At 32.6% G+C, this 5707-nt stretch overlaps 1 long non-coding RNA gene across 1 annotated transcript; it reads right to left on the reverse strand.

Annotated features, from left to right (window-relative positions):
- Positions 1–2780: 2780 nt before the first annotated feature.
- Positions 2781–5707, reverse strand: LOC128193641 (uncharacterized). The gene is made up of 2 exons (XR_008245043.1): positions 5391–5707; positions 2781–3572 (listed from the first exon to the last, which is right to left on the reverse strand). It is a non-coding gene; the product is annotated as an uncharacterized LOC128193641 (long non-coding RNA).

Here is a 5707-nt window from a genome sequence, read left to right on the forward strand (position 1 = left end):
TCTCTAGTTTCTTGGCATTCAAAGAAACAGGCTTGTGTGGCACTATCCACCATAGAAGTCGAGTACATTTCAGTTGGAAGTTGTTGTGCTCAGTCTCTCTGGATCAAGAGTCAACTAGAAGACTATGATATACTTCTAGATCATATTCCTCTTAAATGTGATAATACATGTGTTATAAACTTAACTAAGAATCTTGTACTTCATTCCAAGACCAAGCATATTGAAATAAGGCACCACTTCATAAGAGATCACATCCTTAAAGGTGAAATCAAAATTGAATATGTGGATACCTTGCATCAATGGGCTGACATTTTTATAAAACCTCTAAATAAAGAGAGATTTTATACAATAAGGAATGAATAAGGTATACTGGATCAAAATTGCATTAAATAGCATTTAATTGATTATATTATGATAGCAATTGAACTTTTTACTATTAACATCATTACATTGCATATTAATACTTGATCAGTGATAATATTTTGTTTCATTCACACTGTATCTCGACTAACACTCAACCTAGTTGAGAAGAAAAGTTTATGTAGGTCTGCTGATTGACTACTGAATTGAAATGTATTTTCAATACTCTGGAGAACTGAATCGATTAAGGGAGAAATGAAATCGATTGCTTTTCGCAAAATTTGGTTTGAAGTTTCTTAACTACCAAATCATTTACTATGAATCATCTTTTATGATATAATATGTGTTCATTCATCATAAATCTCATTGTTTATAATCTGTTATGAATCTAACTGAGGTTATGAATGATTACACATGTCTATGTTAGCTTCAAGTTGTATCTGCATTACTCTAATATTTGTATATTTTATGATATATTGCTTGAAACTATTTTTGAATGATACATGATTTGATATATCTTTATCATGCTACTCTAATATTGAATATGAAATAATGCATATTGATAGGGGAAGCCAAATACTTTGATTCATAATTTGTTCACATGTATAAAGGGGAAGAAATTAAAATCATGTGAATCATATATAGTTGATAGGGGGAGCATCTTAAAAACAATACTTGTTGATGTTTCTCTTATTGTATCATTATCTTTGTGTTTCAATTATACAATATACTAAAAATCTTTTTTTGCTAATGCCCAAAAGGGGAGAGATAATTGATTTTGAATGAGATAATTAATTTTGAATGACATATAACTGTGTATATGTGTCTGGGTGAAACTATTTGAAACAATTTTTGATTGTGCATTGTACATCATGGTTGATTTATTGATCATGGTTGTGCATCATCAAAAAAGGGGGAGATTGTTGATAGGGGAGCAATGTGAGTGTTGAACTCACTCCCTAATGAGTTTGTTTTTTGATGATGACAACACATTGACTGTAACAATACATGGATGTTGTCATGACATAATAAGAAATATGTTTGCATTAATTGATACATATGTGTATATGTACATGCTTACTGTGATTAATACATATGTGAACATACTGATGATTTTGCATACTACTGATCTTGAAATGTTTATATGTTTGTATGCATCTTGTGTTACTGTGTGGATGTGGATCACAACCACAAAAGCATGTCTGCATGAATTAATCGATTGCAATGTTATTGTAATCAATTAAGTTCATCAGATAGCTTATGTTTTAAACTGTGGCAACACAGCATGTTTGAATCGATTATATTAGTTGTTGAATCGATTAAAACTTGTGTCTTTGCACATATCATTTTCAAAAGTGATGTGATGAATTTTGAAGGAGACAATTTTTCAAAATGTGTTTAAGTGTTAAGCTTAATCGATTACACATTTTATGTAATCAATTAAGTCTGTTATCTTTTGAAAATAGATTTCATGTTTGTCATAACTGCTTCAACGGTCATAATTTTTAAATATGTTTGACCAGCATTAATTGTAAATCGATTACATTAATTGAGCATTCAATTAAGAGCTGAGTTTGTTGTAATGTTGTTACATATGTTTTAATGTAACTGATTACATAGGTAACGTAATCGATTTTTTTGCATCTGAACTAATAAAAACTATATATTGACGCATTGCTTGCAATACAAACACTTTTGATCAATTGTAAATTATCATATCTGATATTCTCGGTGGGAAAAGATTTTACAGGTTGCACATATCTGATATTTGCTCCACCATAATTTCCTAATCAAGGTATGCTTCTACATTTTCCCTTCCATGAAAGTATGACAAGTCCACGTTAGCTTCTTTATGAGGATGGGGCTTTCTTCCTTGCGTTCTAGAGGAAGAAGGCTGATGATAGTAATCTCCTACCCTTAAAATTTCTTCCTCCATTTGTGAATCCTCACTCCTACTTTCTCCTGACTTTTCTCTCTTTTGGAGTTGCTCCCCTCTTTTAATAATCTCAAGTCATCTTGGAGGATAGCAATTTGCAACTCCTTATCTATTTTGTCTTTCCTTCTCATTTGCTCTTCCTTCATTCTCCATAGGTTAAGTTCTCTAAGTTGTTTTGAAATGTCTTTAAGGGTTACGGGTTCCTCAAAGTCACTTATCCTTGGAGAATGACACCTTAACATATTTTGTTTTCACAAGTTTTCTTAACTTAGAGGGGTTGCATCTTAACTAGGGAAGGGAGAATTCTCGATGAAGTGTTTGGTGTATGTGGTGGTTTAATTTGAAGCCTAGTCAATATCCTAACTAGGGAAGGTGGCTAGAGGAGGTTTAGAACTTTCTCTAGCTGGTGACAATGAGAGAATGAGTGCTCGAGTGATCTCTATAGCATTTCATTACTATAAAACTCAAAGTGCTTACAAAGGGGTAGAAGAGGTGAATTTATAGGTTGATTCAAGCCTTCCCCACTGTACAAATCATAATCTTGATGATTAGGCGCATAATTGGATCGAATGCCACGTATCTAGCACGTTTACAATGCATAAACACATGAAAAATAAGTTACATGTGAAAAGGGTAAAACAGGCCGTTAATGTTGGGCGCCCTAGGTCATTGGCTCAACGTTATCTCACTGGGCGAGCCCAAATGTGCGTTGGGAGAGTCTTGCTTAATCCAAGTGAACAAAGCCTTCACTTCTCCTCTCTTGGATGTATCTTCAAGTCCTTTTTAGAGCTTTCTCAAAATGCTACAAGTGATAAGCCCTTTAATGGAGTTTGGGCTTGGGCCCAAGTCATCACCTACTCAAATCAAATCTACCACACAATAAAACATCGTCAATTCTTACTTCAATCCAGATAAACCATGTTATCTCTACAACCTACTATGTTTTCTTCCATGCTCCGGCTACTTGACTTGTTTACCAAAACATGACCCACTTACCAAAACAGGACTTCCACGGTTATTTTTACCAAAACATGACCTAATTACCAAAGTAGGACTATCCTATTCACAAAAACAAGGTCCACTTACCAAAGTTGGACTTCCTCGATACTGTTTGCCAAAACAGAACCTACTTACCAAAGTAAGACCTCCTCGAGCACGCCACCATGAGTATATAAGAAACAAAATTTAACAATCACATGCAATCAACACTACATTATGGTTCATCACATAAACATCATAACTCATCCATCATCAATTCGTTGTTCCACTCCAAGGGCTGCACGGCATAAAACACCTCAATCACTATAAAATAAATATGATCAAACACAAAATTGCATTCAATACACACAACACATGCGTAGTGTCTCGTGTCCAAAACTCATTCTCATGCACAACCCTTAAAACAATGTTTACCTAATGATAAACTTCAAAATACAATATAATTAACACTACAAATACTAGAACAATCCAGCACTTAATCACGCAACATGCCAATCACCTCAAGCACCACGAAGAACATTTATAACAACTTGATCAATAATCAACCAAGTTCATACATAACTCGACAACCAACAACAAGCATGTCAACTTACCACCACAACTCGTATCACATGGCATCATATAAAATATCATGATAACGAATAGAACATCACAACTTCATAGAAAAACACCACAACCTCATAAAACAACACGACATCATATAACATCATGACCTCATATGAAAATACTACGACTTTCTATAAAACACCAACGACACAATACAAACATACGACGACTTCATATACAATATCACAAAATCGTATAAAAATATTACGACTTCCTATAAATCACCACAGCAACATATAAAAGTATCATGGTTTTCTATAAAACATCAAGGCAACATAAAAATACCACAGCTTTATGTACAATACTACCACATCATATAAAAATATTATGACTTTTTATAAAATGACGTAAAAATTATTGTAAAGTAAAAATAATATATTATTATTAGTATACTATTTGTGTGGAAAATGAAATAAAATGTCTTACGATTCATACAGGTGTATGAAATGTAGTACCATTCATATAAGTGGAAATTAATGTAAAGTAAAAATACATTTGATTTAATATTGACACAGACTCTCTCTTATCTTAATTACCACTATAGTTATTATGTAACTGTCAACACCTAATTTAGTTTAGATAATTAAAATACATTTTAAAAAATAAAATTTTAAAAATGTTAAGGAAAATGAAAAAAGAAAGTATTATCTTTATAAAATAATTTTGTAACAATAAAAATTTGTTCAAAAATTAAAAAAAAAAGTATATAAATTAAATGTTTCAATTGAAAAGAAAAACAAGATTTTATTTTCCACTTTTGTTTTTATTAGGCAAATTTTATTTATTTTTCCATTTTTTTTTTCTTTTTATTCCTCCTAGTTCAATTTTAATTAATAGTTTATGACTCACACACTCCTCTATATGAGTTTGTAAAGCCTAGAAGTTCAACTCACTCTTCTATTTTTTCTATCTTTACAACTCTCATTTTCTTCTAACACCTTTTAATCATAATTTGACCTTTTTTATTTTTAAATCCCCCACTCACCATTTAAAAATAAATAATAAAAATAAATCTTTCCGTCCAATCTTCATTGTCCCACTTAAACCTAATTATTCACCCACTAACTCACCCCTCCAATAAGCTCTACGGACAACCTTTTCCTTCCTCTTTAAAGAAGGAGAATGATTTTCAACCTCCATCAACAATACGCCCTGCTTTAATATGATTCCCTTAAAGCACCCAACTCGAATAGATAATAAAATCACCATACTCACATCTTTATTCAACAACGACCACTTCCTTCTCTTTTCTGCTCAAAATTCATTTTCATTTATCACAGTTTCATCTTCAGCTCAACAATTCTCCATTTTCATTCCCTCCAATAACCGAAAAACCACAACAAAAATTCTTCATCTGAAAATTTTCACACAAGCAATGTTCCAAGCATCTAAAAACAAGTAATTTTTTTCAACAAAAGAAAGAATTCAAAAAAAATCCATAGAATGATCTCCTTAGAAAACTGAAAAAAAAAACAGATAGAATAATAACCCTCTCGAATTTGCTTTGATGTTCTGGTGATGGTGGTTGGCTGTGTGAATGACGGTGGCTTTGGACAAAAGTAAGAAGCTGAAAAAGGATTTCGCACGGTGGTTGACCAGCGACAGCCTGGACTCTGGCGATTCCGTTGGAGAAGAGTGAGAAAAGGTCCATGCGTCTCATCATGATGTATTGAGAAGGAAGAGGTTGTTGCCCCTCATGTAAAGAGAAAGGGCTTAGGTTTGCCGCTCACACGGATGAAGAAGAAACCAAATTGGGCTTAGGTCATTCTATTTCTGTTTGCTTTCCATTACTTAATTCTTTGCTTC

The sequence above is a fragment of the Vigna angularis genome, chromosome 8, assembly GCF_016808095.1.
Source record: "Vigna angularis cultivar LongXiaoDou No.4 chromosome 8, ASM1680809v1, whole genome shotgun sequence".
Taxonomy (NCBI): Eukaryota; Viridiplantae; Streptophyta; class Magnoliopsida; order Fabales; family Fabaceae; genus Vigna; species Vigna angularis.